At 37.0% G+C, this 13,043-nt stretch overlaps 1 protein-coding gene across 4 annotated transcripts in view; it reads left to right on the top strand.

Moving 5' to 3' along the window:
* LOC137295869 (protein kinase C delta type-like) overlaps positions 1–13,043 on the top strand; it is a 114,157-nt gene that overhangs the window by 30,304 nt on the left and 70,810 nt on the right. The window contains exon 1 of one of the 4 annotated variants that reach the window (XM_067827430.1): positions 3,790–3,805. The exons of the other annotated variants lie outside the window; for them this stretch is intronic. The gene's annotated coding sequence lies outside the window, so the exon portion shown is untranslated. Of the gene's footprint in view, positions 1–3,789; positions 3,806–13,043 lie in introns of those variants that run through there. 4 annotated transcript variants of the gene reach the window in all.

Here is a 13,043-nt window from a genome sequence, read left to right as displayed (position 1 = left end):
ACCCACAATGTGTAAGATTTAATCGTGCCTGTTGCAATGGTGAATTAATGCTTTATTAAACATCGGAATAATGTGAAACCTTTTTAACAACTTGACATTTATATTAAATTAAGTAGCGGTGTTTAAAGAGATGGTTTGTTCCTGAGACAGTTGTAAATGTTAGGAGCTATTTTTAGATTTCTTTTCACTATATAGATACAGAATGGATTGATTGTCATCAGAATGAGGTCAAGGTCGGTCTTTAGCCGTTATTCTTGACATTTATTTTAAATTACCATAGCAGTGTTTGAAGGGACAGTTTGTGAGAGATATAACCCCACAATAGTAGGAATTACATTGGCATTTCTATATAATGGAATAAATATCATCAGAATGAGGTCAAGGTTGGTCTTTAGCTGGAATTCTGTATGTCCGGATTCATAGTTTGTGGTCTTTATCATCAAAGGGAAACAGGTGTTTTTTAACTGAAGATGATGAATGTGTGAAATTATTATCATAATTAGGTTGTGAGTGTCATGATAAGCTTTAAGTTGATGTCTGTACACATTCATCGCAGGATGGTGTATGTTCCAGATATGTGATCATTAGGTTGGGTGATAATTCAGGCAACTGTGGATATGAGAGTTGAATTGCAACCAGTTGTAACTGTTGTTACCATAAGCTTATGAATGTCATGCCGCTGTGAATGTTTTGTGGATCAAGACCCTGATGGAGAAAGTTCAGTCATGGGTACACACACCCTGAATACACAATGTCTTTTCATGAGTGGTCAGATCTAGCAAATGCTATTTTTGTCATTACACTTTCTGAACAAAATACCAATTTTAATGCGTCTTTTGGTCTGAGTCCGTCACAGAATTAAGCCCACATTCTCCAGCGTTAAACACCAGATCAGCGCGTTATGTGTATATACTAGTATGTCTTAAGGTGTAAAGCTAGTTTGATCATCATTGTTGTTGTCATTGTCATCATCATCATCATCATCATCATCATCATCATCATCATCATCATCATCATCATATTCATCATATTCATCATATTCATCATATTCAACCCCAACCAGCATCAGCAGCAGCAACAGCACCACCACCACCACCAGGACAATAGCCGATTCCTGGCTTTTTAACTCACTTTGCCTTCAAGCAGAGGGCTTATAATGTTTAGATGTGCCATGATAGGTTAAGATAGCTACACAAGAATTGGGTAACAAGGCATTTCCATGGTATATCATCTAGTTTTCACAGACAGACCATCTTACTTTCAAGGTGGTAAGAATAGACCCCTCTTTTCTTTCTTGAAGGTATGTTCAATCAAGGGAAAACGGCTAAAAGAGGCTTTCAGTATTCTGTACTGGTATTGACTTTCACAGATTGCCGTTCATGGACATACATCAGAGGTGGCAGCTCCAGTGTTGATACGGTCATGCTGTTAGCCCAAGGATGTCTTCAGATATCTGGCAAGGTGGGTAGCTCATAGCTGGAGTGTTTACACAACACCAGCCATCAGGAAGCCCTTCGAACTGGGCCACTGGCCTCCAGGGAAGGGAGCAACATTCAGCAGACTGGATTCTTTGACCTGCTGCCAGTATCAATGGTAAATGTGCCCTGACTTTACACTTTGGACAGAGATTGATGTAGGTGTACTCATAGGCAGGTTTTCAAGATCAGTGGAAGGGAAGGGAACTATTACAGGTTTTTAAGAATTCTTACCTTTGATGATAATGGTGATTATGACAGTGATGACAACAAAGATGTTACCATTGTATCAAAGTTGTCGAATATACTTGCTTCATGATGTAAGGAATGGTATGATATACTTCATAAGTATAGATGATGATAGCGCTGTAAATATCCTGAAGCTGACTTATCCCGAAGTCATGCACAACAATAATGGCTTTCTAGTCCTGACGTCTTTTCAATCACACCTGAAGATAAGGGCTAGATTTGGTCTTCATCAAAACATGCATCCATGTCTCAAGGGGCAGGTAATAGTATTGGGTAGTTAGGCTTGCTGATTTGGTTTACACATTTTGTCATTATATCCCATTGCCTAGATTGATGCTCATGATGTCAACCACTGGTTTGTCTGGTCCAGGCTTCATCTATACTTCATAAGTATAGACGATGATGATGATGATGATGATGATGTTGATGATTGAAATGATGATTTTGTTTTAAATTACACACACAGGTTCTCAAAATATTATGCAACAGGCACTAATTTGAAAAGTCATATTTGAATTCTGATAGAAAATGTGTTTTCTTGAGGCTATTTTGATTAAAGAGGCTATTTTTTTTAGAGATTGTTGGCTTAAAATTTTTAATTAGTTGGATTAAGGTGATAGGCTAGTGGGTTTATCATTCATTCGTCAACTATTGCTTTCAGAAGAAATGCTTATGGTAAAACACATTATCTGGTCTTGTGGCCCAATCTCCCAGACATATCATTACTAACAAGGGTGTAAAAAAACAATTCCAGTGATGATTGGGAGATTTCTGGTTCCAACCTTAAGGATGATTCCTGGAACTCTGACGACTTCCATACTATGTGTCGGGCTTCATGGGTTCTCAGCATGTTACAACATTAAGTAAAACTGTTGACGACAGACTTATTTAGTGAGTACAAATTCAGTTGTGTCTGAGCTGGTAAGTTAATTACATTGCCATCAGAAAGTATAACCAAGCATATTAGTTCTTCAGAACATGATGACAGATGAAGAATGAGCTTTAACTGAAAAGTGTGTGGCAGCATCCTAGTGTAATGCTTTCACTATATTAGTTTTGTTTTGTGTGATTTAGATTAACAATAGTGATGACACCATCTTGACATCCAGCTGTGTAAGCCTCCATATAGCTGGAATATTGCTTAGTGTGGCATAAAACTGAACTTACTCACTCCAGCTGTAATGCCATCAGCAGTTCAATAAAATAGAAAAACTGTTAGGAAAGATTATTTCAAGCAGTCACTGAGTTAATGTTGTGAAACAAGTTCATGTTGTTAAACAAGCTTAAAATATTAACATACCAATTTAGATTCAAGACTGGAGCAAGTCTAGGCAACACAGGGAGCATTCATAATTCAGATAAATTTCTTCTTGAAAATCTTTCCAATGTGCTCTGAACATGTTCAAATTATAAACATGCTCATATCGATCCAAAAGACTGGAGCAAGTCTAAAGGCTTGACAGGGTGCTGTGTAATACAGATGAGTTTCTACTTAAAAATATTTCCAGTATGCAATGAACAAGTTCAATACATATTAACATGCTCATATAGATTCAAGAGAATGGAACAAATCTACCCCATGGTACATTGTCAGTAAACGGAACTGAAATAGTTAAAATCAATTTCTACTTAAAAATATTTCCTGTGTGCTCTGACTGTGTTCAAAATATAAACATGCTCATATAGATCCAAAAGACTGGAGCAAGTCTAGGCCTGACTGGAAAATGTGTAATTCAGATCAATTTCTGCTTGAGAATCTTTCCAACATGCACTCTCCCGGCTGAAAATATGCACATGCTCAAATTAGACTGAAGGAGATAAGGGCCAAGTCTAGGCAAGGCACATTGTCAGTCACCAGATCTGATGTTGAATCTCACCTCACTGCAGGCAAGATACAATGCTGGTAGACTGATTCAGTTTTGCCTCAAGTCCTGTCTCAAAGCACAATATTCTCCAGGCAACCAATTCTACAGATTCTCTTGCCGTGTTTACCTTCAAAGGGTTGGTGGGTTTTCCTCTTCTTGGAGGGCCAAAGTTTGGAACTATTTCTGTCTTCTGTTGAGTTGGAGCTATCGATGTAGGTAAGTGATGAAGCTTGGTGTCTGTGGAAGGTGTACTGTTTCTTGTTTGTGATTTTACATGGTCAAATCATGGAGATTTTGTTAGGGCAGGTGGATGAAATAGTTGCAGGGAGTTGTTGGTATTTCAAAGTTGGACTTTCAAAATTGTGATGTTTGCTGATATTCAAGATGTTACCAATGCGTGTGAAGTTTTTTAAATGCACTTGTTTCATGACGTTAGAGATGGTGATTAAATAGGTTTCATTATTGATGATGATGATGATGATGATGATGATGATGATGATGATGATGATGATGATGATGATGATGATCCCTTTCCGTCTGTGAGAAAAACTAAATGTAATTGTATTCAAAGGGGTGTCAAATCAAAACCACACAATCAATCACTTACCTACATACGATGTCATAATGACAACATACAGTATCCAGTTAAACAAAACACTGAATGCTAGATGGCAACTTACATACATTAGACATTATTGAAGCATCATGTGGTTAGGGAGAGAGTTAATTTCAAAGGAATTGATTACGACCATCCAGGTAAAGAATTATCAGACTAAAGACAATAAAACAAATTCAACAGGAGAAAATACCACTTAAAGATCAAAAGGAAATTTTGGTAGCTGGAGAGTAGAATCCTGCAAGGAACATCGTACATTGCCATTGATGTGAAATTGACGCCAGCTGTCAGACTGCACATGGTACAGTTGTTAAGGAAATGTAGAAATTACTGACTGTAATGAACACATGTGTATAGCGGTGATAAGGAAGTGTATTGCCCGCAGGGGATACTGCGGTACAGAAACAGTTATATGGGCGACCTTGATGACTTAGTTATGGGCGACTAGGCAACACAGGTTGCAGTGAAACTGATGACGAAGATGTCAATATCTTCATGTGTTGGCCTGTAGTACAAGGCCATGGGGCTCATCTCATGATTAATGATAGGTTTAAAATATGTGTGACTTTGATGACTTTGTTGTGAGTGTCTTGGCCGAGCAACTGACAACTTCAATGTTGATATCTTGATATGTTGGTCTACAGACAAGGCTGTGAGGCATATCTCATGATTATTGATAGATTTGAAAATACCAGTGTCTTTGATGACTTTGTTGGTGCAACTTGGCAAGTGGTTGCAGTGAAACTGACCTCTGAGATGTCCTTGTCCTGAAGGATGTGATGCTCATGACTAATGGTAGATGTGAAAATATGTAATTTGATAGGAATCAACATCTGCATTTAAACTGAAAATGATTCCCAGTGTAACTTCAACTGTTGGCATACAGTATGAAGTATGAAGCTTATGATTAATGATAGATCTGAAAATATGTAATTAGATAGGAATCAAAGTCTGTATTTAAAACGAAAATGTTTCCCAATGAGCTGGCAGATTTGGAATCAGTGATGAATCCAAACAGCAGACTATAGCACTAGAGGACGGGGCTGACGGGAGAACATCATGTGGTTCAGGAGCTGTGAGACAGACTAGGATCAGTAACTGGAGCTTGGCAGATTATACTTAGAATCCTCCAGGGGGGACATGGAGGAGAAGGGGTGGAGGTGTCGTTGCCAAGGATGTTGTGTTCACTGAGAATTTAGTAGTCTGTCTCACAGCCCCTGGGTCATTTATTCTTCCCACATCCCAGGCCTCTCTGCAGTGTTAAAACCCTAAATTATTCAAGTCTAATCTCTGGTCACCTATGGGCTCATTTTCAACTTTTATGGGTTTATATGTTGCGGTCAAAATGGTATATAATCAGAGACCATGTGTTAGTCTAAGGATTTAGCTACATAAGAGGCAGACATCTGGATGGTGATGACTGTTTTGGTTGTACGTACCAGTGGTTGCAGAATGGAGTACTGAGTATGAAGTATCAGTGACTGCAGTACTGGAATTAGTATGAAATAGTATTGGCTGCAGTATCAGAAACAGTATGAAGTATTGGTGAATGTAGTACTGGAGTTAGTATTAAGAAGTGGTGGCTGCAGTATCAGAAACAATATATAAAGTATTGGTGGCTGTAATACTGGAGTTAGTATTAACTAGTGGTGGCTGCAGTATCAAATGCAGTATGAAGAATTGGTGACTTATAATAGTACTGGAAATAATATGAATATTAGAGACTCCAGTACAAGAAACAGTATTAAGTTTAAGAACTGCAGTACAAGAAACGGAATTCAGTACTGGTGACTACAGTATCAGAACATTTTGATACCTTTAACGCTTTGAAGAAATCAACAGGATTCAAACCTAGAATCATACTTTTTCTTACATGCCAAACTTTGAAGCTCTCCACAGTACACTACAACATAACTCATGCAGCCATATTGTCAGTGCTGTTGAGAAATCTTTGTCCCAGGCAGTTGGAACCACATATAATATGCTAATACAATCAGTCATTTATGACTGCACATGATGTAATAAGCCATTGTGTGCAACAAGATCGATGGTAACAATGTCACTGATCACCAAATTATTAAAAGACTCCATCTCCGCAGACCTTGACAAATGAACTTGGACAGATCTTTCGTTCAACTCCACAAATCCACAAATACGTGCAGCTAAACAAGAGTGTTAAGGGTTTTTTCCAAAATAGATTCAGAACTGACTTGATTATCAACAGGTGTTATGATCAGGAAGTTGTGAATGACAACCATTGATGCTTTGTGTCATTACCGATAGAAACGCCCATTCCTGAAACAGAACTACAGAGTAGCTACTGTTACCAAAGCAACATGTGGTTGCTCTGGAAACAAATAAGTCCAAGATGCCTGTGCAATTCTAGAATATGTGGCAAGTCTAGATTTTCACTGTTTCTGTAAATGAAGACAGTCACTAGACTCCATTTTATGATATTTATGATAGTCTGTGGAGGACCTAAAACTAAATTGGTGGAATTATTGTAATATCATCTGCATGTCAGGTGAAATAGGTTGGCTAAAGAGGTAAGTAAGTAGATATTATTTTAATCTTCCATGCTCCTTTTGATTATATTTTATGATTTCTGAGACTAATCTAATGTTAGTGTATATTGGCTGTCACTGAAAGAGATTCTGTGTAGTTTAGAATATCTGATCCCTTAATTAGTGGCGTTCTTTGTAATATTGTGGGCTGAAATAGGTTGGCTTAGGAGGTAATTTACTATTTTAATTCTATGTCATCAGCAATATTCCTTCTGTAGTAGAATATACTGTAACTAATCACATCCGATCCACAAACAAGTGATTGACAGCATGAGCATGAAGCCTCAACCACATGTGTACGATATTGATTAGCGATTGGAGTTTAGTTTTAGTTTAGTTTTACGCCACACTCGGCAATATATGGCAGATTAGTGATTGGGAGGGGTGTGTCCATGGTAACAGTGCTCTATTAATGAAAATGATTTTGGCACAGTGATCACATCAATGAATGTTTTGTTTGTTTTTGGTTTAACACTGCAGTCTGCAATATACGACATCATATTTTTGGAATATTGCTAAGGGGTGTATTAAACCACACAAAAAACGAAAATATAATGACTCAAAATGTTAACCATACTAGTAGTTTTATTCAGTTAATATTTCAAAATGAATGTTCAGCTATTGAATATCCTCATTCAGGACCTTTAGATTAGTTGATACAGATTCGAAACATTATGAAATGATCTCTCATCATAAGCCTTAGTTACATTACAGTTAGCAGCTATTTCAGACTTTTAAAAAATGTCTTAAAATATTCAACGTTTTGTGATAAAATCCTAAAGAATCCTTTAGCGAGATGTCTTCTATATTTATGTAGTTCTGGTATCATTTCAATTAATCTTGGTTTCCATTTTGTTAGTTTACAAAAAGAAACATTCTTAATATAGACTGAAAGTAGGGTTGTGGATAGAATTGATATCTAGTGATCTGTAAGGGATTGTCTTTGCTTCAGAGAAAGCGTGTCTAGCCACAGAGAGAGTTTGTAGCCATATTCAGCTCATAACTGCAGAGTTACAGAATGTAATATGTTCGTCATTCTGATGACATAAAGGCTGACGGCACTGATGGTCATCCAATATAATACCAACATTTATGCCTCAATTACAGCCTTTTAGCGGGCTTAGTCAATTGTGCCTATAAACTAATGGAGAAATAGATTTGCACCATTGCCGTTTCTTTTGTTGTCATTGCTGCCATTTAGTGATTAGTTCCTCATTTTGTCCAGGTGCATTAACTGGAAGAGACAGAATTGTCATAAATGGTTCGAATTGATTATGTCAGGATGCTTATTTAAGAAGGTTTTGGAAAAGAGTTCAGGGAAGTGATATGTTGTAAGACTTTTCTTCAATGGTAGACAAAGTTAAGTGAGATGGAGCTTGATTGTTGTTGTCAGACCACAATAAAATCCTCTAAGGAAAAGATGAATTGCAGAAAGATAGATCATATCACTTATAAACATTGTATACCTTCTGAAATGTTGCAAGTTATTTATGGTATGTCCTGGGATTTATTCTGGAATCAAACTAAGTTTTCCTGTAAGGCTAATTTTGGCAATACTGGTTTGTTCAAACTTTATTTCAGCTTTCTCGTATTAGTAGATACAGATATATTTCAAGATTGTATATTAAGACTGAATTCCACTGCGATAATATTAAACTAAGCATTTAAACATATACCCATTGTTTGGACTTGTCAACTTTGGGTTATCTTTACAAGCATATAAAATAAGATATTATCAATTTTACCGTAAACCTCTGTGTCAGTCTGGCCCCCTTGCTACTAACTTGATTCCACCTCTTTTTATTTCCTCACATCCGAACAATTCTTTATGTTGGTCACTTCTGCCAGAATTTCCTCCACAAACACTTCCTCCTTCGTTTTCCTATTGTTGTTTACAAGACAAGACAGCAATAATAAACATCCCTGCTGCACTCCACAGGGGAAAACAGTGAGAAGAAACACATCGTTACCCAAGAGATAGGGATGCACCTCATTTGTAACAACAAACAAACAATGGAACTCTTGTATTTAGATTCCAGGTCAGTGCTGTTAAAACTGTTTCATGAATTTTACAAACATCGTGAAATGGTATTGATTTGCCTGTTAATTTCAGATGAAATTAATCAGATTATTCTTTTTTTTTCATTTTTCCATGGAATCATTATTCATTATACACAATAGTTTCGAGAGAAAATTCATTTGTAAGTGCTACTTTCCAAAGACTGGTTGCAGTGTCTTAATCAATGTTTTCTTGACCACATATGATGGAAGAGTTTGGAGGTTATAAGTGACATGATTGGAAAGATATGTCCTGATTGACTTGTGAGAATTTCAATGTCAAGGAAAACTTGATCATTTATCAGTTACTTTACGTTCATGCACATTTTCTATAGATATGAGGAAGGCAGTTTATCAAGGAAAGGTTATTCTATGAGGAAAGAGACAAGTACATAACAATTATCTTTGTCTGTGGTGCTGTGATATTTGGGAATAATGGAATAATAAGACTTGCTTGAGTCTTTGGGGAAATACTTGTTGGTTTAAATCTTAATTTCTAGATGTATTAATAATATGAACAAGTTGAACCTGTAGATTGTATTAGTGTTTTCCACTTACCTAGACTTACTTGTTAGAAGGATCTTATGACTTAACATCCATGGACTTGTGATAACATCCATGAACTTGTGATAACATCAATGGACTTGTGATAACATCCATGGACTTGTGATAACATCCATGGACTTGTGATAACATCAATGGACTTGTGATAACATCCATGGACTTGTGATAACATCCATGGAAGAAGGCTATGATGTAATGTGAATAGAGAGTGCAGTAATATTGGGGGAATAATTCATTTGTCTTGGCCTCAATGACTTCAGGATAGCTGCTTTGGAAGATATGATCTTTCAAGGGACATACTGAAGAAGTCCATCCATCCTGTGAAGCCCATTTTTGATGCCCTCCACCATGATATTGCTGTAACATTGCAAAGAGTGACATAATACCCAATTCGTACCCACTCACTCAACCATCCATCCATTTTTTTGCCCACCAATCTGTCTATGTGTCTGTTGTATTTAGAATCAAAGTCGTTGCTGTGAAACTGTTAAAGCTGATCCATGAATTTTACACACATTATGAAGTGGTATTGTTTTGCTTGGTAATTCAAATGAAATCAATATTTTAAATTTTTCCACGGATTCACGATTGATTGTACACAATGACTGCTTTCAAGAAAACACTTTTGCTTCTCACAAGAGATGCACTTGAAGAAGTGAAACACAGATAATTAGCCAAACGTATTACTGACTCATTTGAACATATGTAGTGTTCAGATGTTCAATCCATATACCTGAATTCAAAGATAAGTTATTTGTTTGGTGCCCAGACTCCAAAAAAATTATTTTCTCTTGTAAGGATTTTTTAAAGTTTTTACAAAAAGACAATCTATACATTGTCACAAAAACATTTCTACTTTTGGAGAAACTGTAACAGGTATAACCAAACACATGATCATCTTCTTACAAAAACATACCAGAAAGCCATTCAGTGCTGTTATTCTATGTTCCTAGAATTATAGACTAGCTATGGTCTTTCTGTGGGTTTACCATTCCTACTGGCGGCACTTTGCATGTTCCTGGAATGGCTTATGGTTCAGAGATAATGTCATCCTCAGAGAATGCGGTTTGGTGATGTAGCACTTACTTCTGTGTGGTAGAAAAACATTGGATATTCCACCATCGGGTATTAATGTGAAGGTCGAGGGTTGAAGGTTGGAGGTGGGTGTGGATGATTGTTTGTGCATGTTTAAGTCTGAATACTGCTGGCTGTAGTATATAGCAAGAAACAGACAAATGTATAGCAAGAAGCAAACATGTATAGCAAGAAATAAACAAATGTATAGAGAGAAACAAACAAATGACATTAACTCTTTAAAAGGATAAGCAATCTATGTTTTCAATGGAGACTGTAGCAGTTTCAGAAATAAGCACCAGACTAGCTATTCTTGAAACATTCGTAGCCTTACAAAGTTCTTAAGCCCATTCTGAACACATTGACTATGACCAACATCAAGAGTGAGTGAGTGAGTGAGTGAGTTTAGTTTTATGGCGCACTCAGCAATATTCCAGCTATATGGCGGTGGTCTGTAAATAATCGAGTCTGGACCAGACAGTCCAGTGATCAGCAACATGAGCATCGATCTGCGCAATTGGGAACCGATGACATGTGCCAACCAAGTCAGTGAGCCTGACCACCCGATCCCGTTCGTCGCCTCTTACGACAAGCTGAGTCACCTTTTATGGCAAGCATGGGTTGCTGAAGGCCTATTCTACCCCGGGACCTTCACAGGGACCAACGTCAAGAAATCTTAGGGCTACGAATGTTTCGAGAATAAGGGCCATGGCTATGTGCGGCGTCTCTAATAAGTACCGTGTGTCTTTTTTATGAGTGTATTCTCCTTTGATGCAAAAATCGATTTATTGAGGAACTTTGACATGAATGCTCACTAACAGTCAATTACAGTACACCCATTAAGTGCCCTATAACCACCAGGTCTGGAAGTCTGTTGAAAGAATAAGCAGACTTATTGGAAGAAATATAGTGCATTACATTTGATTGACATGCCACACATTCCTTCAATTTTTAGTAACCATGACTTTTCATTTATGATTGTACATAGATATAGCATTGTTGTTTAATGTCTTTAATGTTTAACATTTAACTGAAACAAATTACTCTTCTATATATGTTAGCTTCGGGGAGGGGGGTGGGTGGGATGTGCCTATTAAACCAACTGTTTTATGTCAAGATGGGTGTATTGTAATTTTATAACCTCAGATTGACCAATCAGAATGGAGTATTTAGGTCCATATTTTATACATAATCCTTCTTAAATATCACTGCTTGAAACCAACACAGTGTTACTGTGATAAACTGAGACATTATGTAGAATACCAGGGTTATGTGGATGAAGTAGATACTAATTGCACCGTTTATCCCACCGTGTGACATGTCAGTTATCTGTGTTATGCAATCTGTTCCATGTGTATTTATGAAAGCATATGGGATATATTTTCAGATCAGCATTTGGGAACTATTGTTTAAGCGGCATATGGGATTTGTTATTAGATTGGCATATGGGAACTACCATTAGATCACAACAAGGCCTTATATGAAGTGACTGAAGATCCATGGTTCCAAATTTACAGCCATGGTACCAGTATGATAAATAGTTTTGCTCACCAGTTGGGCGAGCTATGTCTGAGAGTTACGAGGCCACAAAATAAGTCACTAGCACTAACTCTGATTGTGAGTGAGTGAGTTGAGTTTTACTCCACACTCAGCAATATTCCAGCTGTATTGCAGGGGTCTATAATATTCAAGTTTGGAGTGATCAACAACATGAGCATCGATCTGCGCAATTGGGAACCGATGACATGTGCCAACCAAGTCATCGAGCCTGACCACCTGATCCTGTTAGTCGCCTCTTATGACAAGCATAGTCTACTTTTATGGCAAGCATGGGTTACTGAAAGTCTATTCTACCCTGGACCTTTACGGGTCAAAAGCTCTAAATGTAGAAACAAAGCATAAGATTACCAAAATAGATGACAATATGATATTCATTATAAAGCTGCTAAAATGATGAACATATTTGTTGGATCATAATCTTTCTTGATATGAAATTTTATTATAACTTAACAAGTCGGAGAGAGTGATATATTCACAAAATACTTACAAAATGACCCTTGAAAATTCACTAGTCGGTGGGGCTAGTAACTGTGGAGATTTACTGGCTACATTTTTACTAGCCAGTAGTCATGGTATCCACTACTTTATCACCCAACATGATAAGCCTGTTGTCTGACAGAAGCAGAGCAATTTTGGGCACATGTTTTTATGGTGTGCATGTTTATAAAATAAATGGTGCATTATCCATTAGCTTGCAATCTCCAGCCAGAAATGTTGGCAACTGGGAATGTAGGAAATATTTAGTTATATTTTACAAGAAGTTATAGAAGTTTGTTTTTCTTATCTCAGGTTTTCAGCTGTACATCACGAGGGAATACTGATAACATTCTAGACTCAAAATAGATTCTTCCATAGTGATGGTTTTTCTGCTTTTTCTGCTTTCTGTTTTTTTCTCTGTTCGGGCATGAAGCAGTAAACTAGAGGGTAGAGATTTTATTTCTGAAATGAAAATATTTTACAATATTCTTGATTTTGTTGTGGTTTCATTTTTATGTTCTCAAACATGCTAAAGAAAATG

This window comes from Haliotis asinina, chromosome 9, assembly GCF_037392515.1.
Source record: "Haliotis asinina isolate JCU_RB_2024 chromosome 9, JCU_Hal_asi_v2, whole genome shotgun sequence".
Taxonomy (NCBI): Eukaryota; Metazoa; Mollusca; class Gastropoda; order Lepetellida; family Haliotidae; genus Haliotis; species Haliotis asinina.
This window is presented reverse-complemented; position numbering and strand designations above follow the sequence as displayed.